We start from the raw sequence: 12736 nt of genomic DNA, 5'->3' as shown, positions 1-12736 counted from the left end.
TTAATTTTTCTCCCACTGGAGTGGTTTGAGGAAAGAGCATCTATAAAGTATCTACGCACTTTGAAAATATCAGGAAGGAAAGGAAAAGAGGGTATTATAACATGTGGTGGATTATATATGAGTCTTCTTTGAGCTTCTCTCAGAAATACATGTAAAAGATTTAAGTTATTTTTGGCTATACTGTTAGGTTTTTCTTTTTAATTGTAGCACTGCTCTAAGATTGTAACAAATAGGGGTTCACATCTATGAGATTACATTCAGTTACCATTCTAATAATCACTAACAGATAAACAGACTTAAATGTATCTTATGCACAAAGTACTGTCCTTAGGCAATCTACATGTTCAATCTCATTTAACAGCCAAGATAGTTGGATAAAGTTGTTTCAATCTCCATTTTAATAATCAGGAAAATGACATTCAGTGAGGTTTCATAATTTCTGCATGCTCACATAGCACTTCAGATTAATGCAGATAAATTACTGTATTAAGGTGAATTTACTATAATTCGGGTACTGGGTTAGATCTGAGGTGTCAGAACCAAAGAAGGGAAAGAGAAGAAAAAGAAAAAGAAGGAGGGAAGAGGAAGGACAACAGATGGGGGAGGAAGAAGAGGAGGAGGAAGAGGAAGAATATTTGGCCTCCTACATCTTATAGTCTATTAGGGACAATATATATGCAAAAGTGAATCTAATAGTATATTATATTGTATAAAGATAATAATCAAGATGACAACAATTGGTTTTATGGCAGATGAGGAGGAAAAGCTCAGTGAAAGTCACTCAGTCGTGTCTGAATCTTTGTGATCCCCATAGACTATACAGTCCATGGAATTCTCCAGGCCAGAATACTGGAGTGGGTAGCCTTTCCCTTCTCCAGAGGATCTTCCCAACTCAGGGATTGAATCCAGGTCTCCAGGATTGCAGGCAGATTCTTTACCAGCTGAATCACAAGGGAAGTCCGGGGGAAGAGCAGGAGCAATGAAATATTCACAGAGGCATTTACAAACAAGACTTTGAATAAGAATCCATTAATTTTCAAGGTGGTAAGCACATGTGCATAAGAAAAGGTTTGTAACTATGAAACCATTGATGTCCTGATGCCTCTATATATAAGATAAAACTGGAAAAATCATGAAAGACCTCATAGGCATATAAAGGACCTTGAGTTTCAGCCCGGACGGGATGGGGAATATAATACCTCATTCAAAAATAAGTCCATATGCCTCCATATAAAATCCACACTCTGAAGTCTGATAGTCAAACCTTTGAAGAAACTAGCCCATACTGGCTTTTAAAACTTCATCCTCACTTACTCCTACAAATATTTCTTTCCAAACATATTAGTCTACTCATTCTTTCCTAAAATATGCCATGTGTACTTCTTTTTGCTTTTGGCTGTCATTTTTTTATATACTTAAAACACATACACACATATACACATGGTTTCTCTATTAAATTCAACTTAAATCCCTTCTTCTCTACTTCTTTATTATTCAATTACTAATAAGTAGCCTCTTAAAAGCGCTAGTGGGAAAGAATCTGCCTCCCAATGCATGAGACTCAAGAAACGCAGGTTCATCCCCTGGAGGAGGAAGTGGCAAATCATTCTAGTATTCTTGCCCAGAAAATTCCAAGGACAAAGGATCCTGCCAGACTACAGTCCATGGGGTTGCAAAAGAGTCTAACATGACTGATCGTGCATACCCCCCAGCCTCTTAATGCATGATTTTGATAACTAACATGAGAATATTTTTAGGAAAGGAATTATTTACTTAAAGAAAACACCTCAATAAGCTGTTTGGCAATGGTAGATTAAACTCTTAGAGCATAGATTGAAGGAGATAGCAAGAGACAAAAATCTTACTTGCTTCTCAGATTCCACTTCCTTTAGAAACTTTTAGTGTTCTCTTCCCCAGTTTTGCCATGTATTCTTCTCATGTGTTCCAGAGTACTCTAGATCAGCTTTCATCATGACAGTCAGCAAGTGTATAGTAGTGACCAGTTGACTATACAACCAAACTTCCCACTGGACATTTGAACAAGAATTCTTGGAGGACAGAAACTACATAATCATTCCTAATGTTCCTGTAGTGCCTGGCACATTGCAGGTGCTTAAAAGCTGCTCTGTGAATGAATGAACAAAACAACCTCACCAGGACAGAGAACAAGTTCATGATTATTTATGCTAGAAAAGGGAAGGATTAATAATTCCTCGATGACAATATAGTAACTTGCAAACAAGAATAGGAAATTAGTTAACAGACTTCCTCAGGACAGTTCATATGTCAGAAGAATATCGCATTACCAACCCAAGCCATGTCACAAAGGAGAGTTAATGACCTCAGTTGACATAAATAGGTCATGAAGGCAAATTAACTTTAAATCACTGTAGTCATTAGTGATTGAACTGGGACTGTCTTAAAATGGTACCTGGGGCAATAAGGTGCTAAAGATGCCATCACGTTGGCCTTTAGGTAGCAGAGGGATAATCAGATGGAAAATGTGTTCTGAACTTTAAGTGACATAGGAGATCCACCGAGATTAGTAATAGTCAGGCAGAAAGTCAAAACTACTGAGATAAATATTCCCTTATCTCTTTAAGATTTTCACCAAAACAACCAGAGTCCCAGTCCTTCTAGATGCATGTGATGATTATTTCTGATGGGCTTTAAATAACAAAAGCACTCAATTTTTTTTAATTTTATATTAAGACTATTAACTCTTACTGGATTTTAGATGTTTATTCCTTTCATTGGGAGCTGGCCATGGCGCTAGTGGTAAAGAGCACTACTGCTAACACAAGAGATGTAAAAGACATGGGTTCAATCCCTGGGTCCAGAAGATTCCCTGGAGAAGGGCATGGCAACCTACTCCAGCAGTCTTGCCTGGAGAATCCCATGGGCAGAGGAGCCTGGCAGGCTACAGTCCATAGGGTCAGCAAAGAGTCGGACACGCCTGAAGTGACTTAGCACCGCACATCCCTTTCATTTATAAAAGCATTCATTCAAGTATTTATTTATCCAGTGTGTATTGAGCAAAGGCTTCCCAAGTGGCGCTAGTGATAAAGAACCCTCCTGCCAATGCAGGAAATGTAAGAGACTCGGGTTTGATCCCTACTCAGGAAGATCCCCTGGAGGAGGGCATGGCAGCTCACTCCAGGATTCTTGCTTGGAGAATCCCGTGGACAGAGGAGCCTGGCAGGCTATAGTACATAGGATCAAAAAGAGTTGGACACGACTGGAGCAACTTAGCACACACACGTGTGCTGAGTAACTACTATGCACCAGGCATTAAGTGCTGGGAATATAATAATGAACAAGCATATACTTGGTTTCTACCAAGCTTATAATCTAGCAGAAAAGACACACTGAGCAAGTAATTGAAAATGTGATGAAAAATTCTGAAGTAGCATAGTTGGCTTGGGGAACGTAGGTAATGTGATCTAACATAACACTTATTAATAGTTTCTGAGGGATAGATAGAATGGGCTGGAATACCACTGGGAACTCAGTTGACACACCTGAGATAAGTTTAGAGGAAGTTACGCTAAATATATGTTATTTTGCTGTTCTAGAGTTTAAAAGGTAAAAGCAAAACAAAGTAAATACAGTTCTCATCCTTATATAGATAATTTGGTCCCAGGATGTTTAGGAGAAAAGGGACCAGTGGATTATTAAAGCCCCAACCCATCTTTTTCAAAAGTTTTAAAAAAATTTTTATTGGACTATAGTTGCTTTACAATGTATATTATTTTCTGCTGTTTGGTAAAGTGAATCAGCTATATATGTCCTCTTTTTTTTTTTTTAATTTCCTTCCCACTTATGTGCTAACTGGTAGATTCTCATTAATTATTTCTTTTATACATAGTAGTGAATATATGTCAATGTCAATGTCAATGTCTCAATTCATCCCACCCCACCTTTCCCTCCTTGATGTCCACTCATTTGTTCTTTACACCCATGTATCTAATTCTGTTTTGTAAATATGTTCATCAGTACCATTTTTCTGGATTCCACATATATGCATGAATATATGATATTTATTTTTCTCTTTTTTATTTACTTCACACTGCATGACCCCTTATTTAATAGCTGAAAAGTATTAAAACCCTATGTGGTCATATGGTGGGCTCCAGGATTACATGGCTCATAAATAGCAGAGCTAAACCAAGTGTTAAGGCCCTTGAAAGAATGCTCCCTGTACAGATGGCTAACAAACACATGAAAAGATGCTCAACATCACTCTAGAGAAATGCAAATTAAAACCATAGTGAGGTACCATCTCACTGCTGGTCAGAATGGCTGCTATCAAAAAGTCTACAAACAATACACCCTGGAGAGGGTGTGGAGAAAAGGGAACCGTCTTACACTGTTGGCGGGAATGGAAACTAGTACGGCCACTATGGAGAACAGTGTGGAGATTCCTTAAAAAATGGGAAATAGAACTGCCATTCGACTCAGCAATACCACTTCTGTGCATACACACCGAGGAAACCAGAATTGAAAGAGACATGTGTACCCCAATGTTCATTGCAGCAGTGTTTAGAATAGCTAGGACATGGAAGCAACCTACATATCTATTGGCAGACAAATGGATAAAAAATTTGTGGTACATATACATGATGGAATATTACTCAGCCATCAAAAAGAACACATTTGAGTCAGTTCTAATGAGGTAGATGAAACTGGAGCCTATTATACAGAGTGAAGTAAGTCAGAAAGAGAAACACCAGTACAGTATATTAACACATATATATGGAATTTGGAAAGATGGTAATGACGACCCTATATATAAGACAGCAAAAGAGACACAGATATAAAGAATAGATTTTTGGACTCTGTGGGAGAAGGCAAAGGTGGGATGATTTGAGAGAATAGCATTGAAACATGTCTATTATCGTATGTGAAATAGACGACCAGTCCAAGTTCAATTCATAAAACAGGGCACTCAAAGCCAGTGCACTGTGACAACCCAGAGGGATGGGATGGGGAGGGAGGTGGGAGGGGGGATCGGGACTGCGAGACACATGTACACCCCTCGCTGATTCATGTTAACGTATGGCAAAAACCACCACACTATTATAAAGTAATTAGCAATCACTATTAAATAAAATATAAATTAATTAATTAAAATAAATAATTTATTTATTAAAATAAAATAATTATAATTAAATGAATTAATTAAAAAAGAATACATAGAAAGTAAAATGTTAAATATAATAGAAGAGTTAAGTCCTATTACATCATTTTAAACACTGCACCATGGCACAACAGTGGCTATGTAGTAAGATGTAATCAGCTTTTTCCTGTAAGAGAAAGGAAATGTAGAATGAAAAAAGAAAAAATGAGTCTTCAAAGTTCTTGTACACATTTAGCACTGTGAATCATTATTTACTGTATTAATGTAGGCAACTAAATGGATAATAAAGGTAATTTCATATTAGCAATAATAATAAAAAGAATGCTCCCTGTATATACACTGCTGAGAGGAAAGGCAAGTTAATCCCCTAATACTCCCTTGGTTTAGCTCTCACCATAATATTTTAGGGCTTCCCATGTGGCGCTAGTGGTAAAACACCCACCTGCTAATGCAGGAGACATAAGAGACACAAGTTCGATCCCTGGGTTGGGAAGATTCCCTGGAGAAGGGCACGGCAACCTACTCCAGTATTCTTGCCAGGAGAATCCCATGCACAGAGGAGCCTGGCGGGCTACAGTCCATAGGGTCATAAAGAGTCGGACATGACTGAAGTGACTAAGCACATATTATTTTAAGAATTATCTTGGTAGGGGAGCCGTCACGGTCATAGACTTTCAGAATTTGAGGAATGGAGGTTATGACAGAGAAGTTCCAAGAAAAGGGACTCTAAAAAGGAAAAAAAAAAAAGAAGCCAAGATATAAAAATGAACTGCTAGAGAGAAATAATGCTACTCCAGGCAGGGACATAAAGACGTGCCTCTTTCCTTTGTCAGTTCTCTGAGCAGAGGTGGCATGGGGGTAGAGGTTGACAGGGAGGGGGATTAGCAGAGTTTAAGCTGTCTCATAATTTCTACTAGCTTTTTCAGTAATCTGTACTAGCAACAAGTGAGTTTTTCAGTCATATCAAGTGTGAGTAAAAATATATGTAGAATGATTTACTCTTTTAAAAAATCTATAACAGAAAATCGAAATAGAAACTTAGTCTTTTTTACTTACAAGCATTTTCCAAGACTCGTCTCTGGCATGCTTGCCTTCCTGTGCTGCACACTTCCAACTCCACTGCTTTTTCAGGACACTGCTATTTGGAAATTCTGGAACACTTCAGCCTGCACCAGCAAAGAGAGCCGGTTCACTGGATGACTGTGTCACCATTTTCTCGTATTTTGCACCCGAGCAGCCTTTCTTGGATTGACCCACACAGTCACTGACAGCTTACCTCTTCACTCTGTGTGCTGTGCTATCTCACTTCAGTCCTGTCCCACTCTTTGTGACCCTACGAGCTATAGCCCACCCGGCTCCTCCGTCCGTAGGATTCTCCAGGCAAGAATACTGAAGTGGGTTGCTGTGCCCTCTTCCAGGGGATCTTCCCAACCTAAGGATTGAACCTGCATTTTTCATGTCTCCTGCATGGCTGGCGGGCTCTTTACCACTAGCACCATCTGGGAAGCCCTCTTCTTCATCCTAAATGACCCCTCTTTATGACCCAGACTGTATTTCCTGGCAACAAAAGGAAACAAATGGTTACCACTTTAAAGAGTTTAGCTTTGACCTACTTAATACGAGAGGTGGAGATCAGGGCACGTGCAGCCGGGACTTTTGGGGTCTTTTGTTCCGTGGTTTAATGTTTGACCTTTCCTTGATATCTCTTCCTTTAACCGGCTTGAACCTTTCCCTTTGATCTCTTCTCTTCCTTTGTGGAGGACAGGAGCCAACTTCTGCCCACCCCCACCACTCACCACCCCTTTCAGCAGCTTTCACTTCGGTTTTCACAGCAGTTCCTAAGGTATTGGCGCCTCTTCCGCCAGGCCCTCCCCCTAGACCGCCACCATCAGACTTGTCACCTTCCTGATTAACACCTCCACCATTCATCCCCATTTCTAAGTACTTGTGAGAGCTTTGTTCCAAGAAGAGAGTTATGCTTTTTGTGAAATTTCTCCCCAAAGCGTACTTTACTGACCATCTTTCACCACATTTCCCTTAACAGCAAGCGTTATTCATCCAATAGAAAATCAGATGAGAAAATCATATGAAACCTCCACTTCGGGCACATTGAGGAACTAGCTAAACTATTTCAGACCATAAAGCATTACCTGGTACACTGAAGTGAAAGTGTTTAAAAGTCGGACCTTCGTTGACCACTACTTGTTTTTTAGCACAAAGTGTTTTCACAGACATTATTTTATAACCCTGTGAGGTAAGCAGGCCAGAAAAAAGAAGGAAACCAAGGCTCGGAACAGTTGAGAGACTTGGCAAGGCTAAGTCAGATATCCCTTCATTCATCGTTCAACAACCAAATTTGTCGTGCCAACTTGTACATAGCGGCTGCCTTGAGACCCTGAGTGTCACCCCACCTACAGCTCCAGCCCCTCCCAGGACCTTCCGTTCTTTCTACAATGCTTGACAGTATGGAGTGGATGTACTGTGTTATGATCAACAGTTAGTTCTGATTGTCAACACCGCATACATAAAAAAACACAAAAAATCCACCCAGTATGTTCCTGCTGTTACATGTGCAATATTGGGCTTCCCAGGTGGCTCAGTGGTAAAGAATCCACCTGCAATGCAGGAGATGCAGATTTGATCCCTGGATCCAGATGATCCCCTGGAGGAGGAAATGGCAATCCACTCCAGTATTCTTGCCTGGGAAATCCCAGAGACAGAGGAGTATGGTGGGCTACAGTCCATGGGGTCACAAACAGTTGGACACAATTGAGCACGCACATGCACGCAAGCAGGTAATATCAACCTAGGACTACATCAAGCTAAATTTTCAGCCTTTTTGGCAGGAAAGAGAGTAGTTCAGGAATTGGGGAACGGTCCCAAAAGCAGTGTAAATTTCAGCTGCAAATCTTTGTGAATGCCACATTGTGGTTAGGAATCTTCAAAGATCTCTTTTTTCCTGCTCCCACCAAGAGTCAACATTGGCAGAGACAAGCATGCCTGGCCTTCTACATAAGAGTTTTTGTCTTTAAAAATATACCATCCTTTGGTGTCTAAATTTTATTCAAGATTTGCCTTGATCTATCACACTCTAACCTGGGCCCTCAGCCTCGTCTGCTGTCCTCTGCTAACATGTGTCTGTTACAACTCGCTCTAGACCAGAGATCAGAGCTACTCACAGGCAAATGCCAAACCTAGCACTTGCTTACACATCTGGACTTAAACATTTCTGGGCACTGATTATTTCCTTTATTTTACTGCTCGTTCAGCCAGGCTTTTAATAAGATTTCATATTTAATCCAGCAATTTTTTTTTAGGTGTTTGATACGGACAGGGCGTTCTCTGACTAGCTGGTCCTCCCTAACGCCAGAAGCAGAAGTCTTTGACCCATAATTTGTTATTTTGTCCTTTATTGGCTGCCAGACATGCCATATACAAATCTTGAGAAAAAATGAACATGCAAAATTGGCATAGAAAAGTGGAGTTACATTTCACGATAGTGCGTGGAAATGGACCCCATGGGGTGCATGGATACATGGGAGGCTGTGAAGTCACTGAAATTGCTATCATCTGGAAAAGATGATGTGATCATCAGCCGGACACATGGGTTTAAGAAAAAGAAAGTTTACACATTTATTAACTAAGGTTTTCTTTAGACAGAGAGAGGACTTACAGAAAAAAAAGAAAAGAAAGAGCAGCAGCTGCCATGGGAATTCTAGTAAAAGTACATTACAGGAAGCGGGGACGGGGGTGGGCCTCAAGCCAAAACAGATTGGGAACCACTAGTATAGGGGAAAAATGCACTCATGTCCATTTGGAAGAATGAGAAACTTTGATTTTCCCCTTTGTGCCAGGGAATACACATTCCCTCAAGGGCCGAAAGAGAGATGTTCTCTCCAGCTCTGGCCACAGTCACCTTTTCAGGCAGATTTATTCTCAGCCAAAGGGAAAGATCCAGCTCCAGATGCAAGGTATTCTCTTTGCCTGCCTGCTAACAGATTTGCTTATTAAAGCAGAATTTCTTGCTCTCTATGACTGGAAAAATCTTCTATGGAATGGAGTAAAGCAACAGTACATAGAAACCATCTCAAGCCATAGGTATATACGAAAGACAAACACCACATATTAGTAGCAGGACAATGACAGCAAAAAAACTCTGGTGTCAAGCAAATACTGCATTTGAATACCTTTGCAAGCTAAGATTCCTCTAAGCACAAAGGAGGGAAAAAAAAGCCTTTAAAGGTCAATTAGAGGAAGAATTCTAGCACATGAGAAGAGATAAACTCATGGAAATTCATTTACCCCACCAAAAAATTTACTGAACTCCTGCTATGTGCCAGGCAATGTTCTAACAAATTCATCAGTGACCAAAACTTGATCACTATAGCAGGTGGTATATTTTAATGCAGGTCTGTGTAGATTTCTGATCATTTTCCTACCCCTAGACTACAGTACCATCCCTTCTTGAATTTCCCAAAGCTTTGCCCTTCTCTGTTCTGTATACATGCCTGCCCTTGTGGATTGTCCAAGAATAATTTCAGCAGATTCTCAATCTACATGTAACTAATGGAAGAGGAAAGCCTCTATCCAGCTCGCATGGATTGGCCTTTGTGCCTGTGAGCTTGCGTTCTCCCAAAAAAGATGATTCAGGATAACGATTCTGGCACATTATCTCATTAGGCCTCCTGATACTAAATGAAGAAGGCAGTTGAAAAATAACACTCCATTTCACAAGAGAGAAATCTGGGGCAGGGAGAGGTTAAATAACTTCTCTAAATCAAACAGCCAGCAATTGGGCCTGGGACAAGGACAGAGATCTTAAAATTCACATCACATTTTCCATCCCTTCCGTTGCACTGACTTTAGATGAAGTTTAAAGAATTCTGGCAATAATCAAAGATATAGGAAGAGGAAAATATAAATTTAAAGCAAGTTGCTAGTTCAGAATATTGCTAAAATTTGGATATTGTCAACACTGATCCAAGATACAGAAAAATTAATCATCCACATGGAAATCCATTTTTTAATGAATTAGTATTTTCCTTAATTAGATAAAGCTGTAAGATTATATTAAGTAAATGTTTATGTTCCAGATGCCTCTTTTTCTCTAATACTGATAACACAGCAACAAACAAACCTCCCAGAAAGTATTTCACAATATTATGCTGCTATCTGAGCTTTTAAAATTCAAACTTGGAAAATAAAATGCATAAAGGAAAAAAGCAGAGGGAAACACATTTGTAAATAACCTGGAAACATGAAGAAAAGAGATCAAGCTGAAACTGAATATCCAGCTGTGTAAACACATTTAGATACTTTTAAAAAATCTCAAATTGATGGTATTCATAAGGCATTCCTAGTGCCAAATCATATACTTCACATTAATTCTTCTGTGATTCCACATCCTTTCCACACTGCATCAGTCTCAACTGTCTGCCTCAGATGGAGCCACTCGAATTCCATGAATGTTTTTGTTTAATCAAGTGAACACTGTAAACTGTTGTTCTTGGTCATACACTCTACTCTTAAATAAAAATAAGATTTTTGAAGATGAAAGATTGAGGTGCAGGTACTAAATATTTGCAAATACATCCCTTACTCTCAGAGGTCTGAATTACAAGTAGAGAAGTGGAGACTTTGTTAGTTTCAGTTCAAAAAAGAGTGCTAGGTTCTATTTAGAGGCAGAATGGTTTTCTATACAAAAAGAAGAGAAAAACTAAAACAAAATGACTAGATTAGAGACTTCCCAGACAACTCCTTTACTGCACTGTAAGTCAGTAACAGACCTAGCTACATGCTGAAATTCCTCTTCCAATTAAATGAAATGGATGGTTAGAAGAACCTACATAGTATGTGGTGTTGCAACATGGGCTAATTTAATCCTTCATTTGTAATCTTCAAAATAATGTTGAAAACACCTACTTGAAGAAATTGATTATAAGGCAAATTCACATCTGAGTTCTAACAGATGTAACTATCTTCAAGAATCCAACACACACACAAAAAAAGAATACATCACACCAGCACCCTACTGTGGTCAGTGGGGTAGTGCCCAATGGATGCCAGCCAATCGAATTTGAGGGGGGAAAAAATCTTATTTGTAAATTGTAAAAAGTTTATTTTTGGATTTAATTAGTTGGCTTAGACTACACTATTGAAGATGAATATAGTTGAAATCACAATATTTATTTACTACAAATGCTATGACTATCAAGCTTTATTTTACCTGTTTAGGGTGGAAGACTACCCATCTAATGATTCATTAAATCCATGCTGGCGTATAATATAATGTTACTCAATAAGAGTAATATTTTTTTTTTAAATCATACAAAGGTTAGATGATAAGATCTAACAAATAAAAGTTCATAGTTAAATTTGAACATACCATCTAGTATTTGGGACATATGTATACTAAAAATATTATTCATTTGTTTTTTGGAAATTCTAATTTAAGCATTAAATGGGCTTCCCTGATGGCTCAAGTGGTAAAGAATTCACCTGCCAATGCAGCAGATGCAGGATTTGATCCTGGGTTGGGAAGATCCCCTGGAGAAGGAAATGGCAACCCATTCCAGCATTCTTGCCAGGAAATCCCATGCACAGAGAAGCCTGGTGGGCAACAGTCCAAGGGGTCACAAAAGAGTTGGACATGACTTAGCCACTAAACAACAACTGTATTTAAATGACAGCCCTGCTCAAAAGCATCACAATAACCAATACTTCTTATGGCTGTAGAGAATGTGAGATTTGGGGCTGAGACTATTCATCCCAGAGTTGTACTTCCTTAAATTGATCAAAATTCAACTCCCTCCCTTGTCACTTTTTGATTTGCGATCAAAGTGGAGTATGTGATTAAGTGAATGAACATCTGAACAAGTTTAGTGAATACCTTCTTAAAATTCAACTTTAAAATTAAAGATGAAACTATATTTCTTCTAAACAGTTAAGCCTTTTAAAATACAACTTTAAAGCTAATTTTAAGACTATTATTTCACAAAAAGAATAGTGTTAATGAAATCTATTCATCTTCTGAAAGACATAAAAACTATTAAAATTTTTGAAGGAAAAGAGGGCAAGAATCATAATGTGGTAGTATTGATCAAATAAAATGTAAAAGTTTATGCCAGCTCTAAGGGACAGAGGGTTATTGAAAATAAGATTAATTAGATTTGTTTATCTACATAAAAGATTTTATCATATAACACACATTTACACATAAAAGTATTAAATTTCCCCACAGATACTAACATTTGGAATATATCATGTTGAGATACTTGGATCCATGTTTTTTAAACTTCTCTTCTTAGGAAATAGCTTTATAAATTAAAAAATGAAATTCTTTACATTAAACACATCCAAGAATAATTATTAAAATAATTAAACAGACCCAAAAAAATCAAAATACAAAGCCCATCAAACATAAAACCTAAGCCCCAAAAAGTGTTCTGTCTTGATAACCAGTTCAAGTGTTTGTTACCAAGTGGGTCACCAGTGCTTAATCTCAAGGTCCCCTAACTAGGACCTTATAAAACACATCTGAGCATTGTCCCCTTAGGGAATGGAAGGGGAAACCCAACATGAGAACTCAACAGTTCT

At 38.6% G+C, this 12736-nt stretch overlaps 1 long non-coding RNA gene across 1 annotated transcript in view; it reads right to left on the bottom strand.

Annotated features, from left to right (window-relative positions):
* The window catches only part of LOC133042335 (uncharacterized), a 52466-nt gene extending 46243 nt beyond the window's left edge, over positions 1-6223 (bottom strand). Inside the window, exon 1 of the long non-coding RNA XR_009689476.1 lies at positions 6197-6223. This is a non-coding gene — a long non-coding RNA (uncharacterized LOC133042335). The remainder of the gene's footprint in view (positions 1-6196) is intronic.
* Positions 6224-12736: the final 6513 nt, after the last annotated feature.

This window comes from Dama dama, chromosome 21 (assembly GCF_033118175.1).
Source record: "Dama dama isolate Ldn47 chromosome 21, ASM3311817v1, whole genome shotgun sequence".
In the NCBI taxonomy this organism is placed as follows: domain Eukaryota; kingdom Metazoa; phylum Chordata; class Mammalia; order Artiodactyla; family Cervidae; genus Dama; species Dama dama.
The sequence above is the reverse complement of the archived record's forward strand: the minus strand, read 5'-3'. Positions and strand labels throughout refer to the sequence as shown.